Below are 763 nucleotides of genomic sequence, written 5' to 3' on the forward strand. Positions count from 1 at the left end.
TTATCTCAGAAATAACATTTTGAAATAAATTGAATTTATAAGTTAAACTTACTGCCTAAAAGAGACACATAAAAAGATTCAAAGTGGGTGAATGAGTGAATAACAGTGTCAAACAAAAGCAGTACCAATAAAGAGGAGAAAAGAGAAGATGAATAATAACATTCTAAGATGATTGAGAAGTCAGAAAGTACATAATCAGTGTAGAAGTTTTGCTCAAGTACAGTTACTGTGAAAAGAAACCTACAGAAGGAGTGATTAGAAGACATAAATATAACAAATAGATAGAAATGTATGGGTATATTTATGGGTTGAAAGTAATGCTCTTTAAGTGGAAGTGGTTGCATGTAGGCAATGGAGGAATTAATGACATAGCAACTTGAAACTGTGGGGTTTAGGGGAGAACTGACCCAGGTTCTATTCAAAAATAGCCTTTGGCAGAAAGTTTAACTTTTCCACTAAGATGAGAAGCAAGAAATTAAAGATGCTAAATGAAACTGATATATTGAAAATATGCTAGGAAGACTACTGTAAGCAGTTTTGAGGAACAGATAACTTTAGCAATTTGTTTTAATTTTTAAAATTTTTCTGTCTTTTATTATTATTATTCATATTTCTTTGTATTTTTTACATTTTTGTATGCTATGTTGTAAACCTTTTATCACTTACATTCCCCACTATATTTGTTTTACAGACTTATTTCCATAGGTCACAATTGAAAATAAATAAGTAGATTTTTAAATATAAAAAGACTCCAAAGACCAAG

The sequence above is a fragment of the Odocoileus virginianus genome, unplaced genomic scaffold (genome assembly GCF_023699985.2).
Source record: "Odocoileus virginianus isolate 20LAN1187 ecotype Illinois unplaced genomic scaffold, Ovbor_1.2 Unplaced_Contig_11, whole genome shotgun sequence".
Lineage (NCBI taxonomy): Eukaryota > Metazoa > Chordata > Mammalia > Artiodactyla > Cervidae > Odocoileus > Odocoileus virginianus.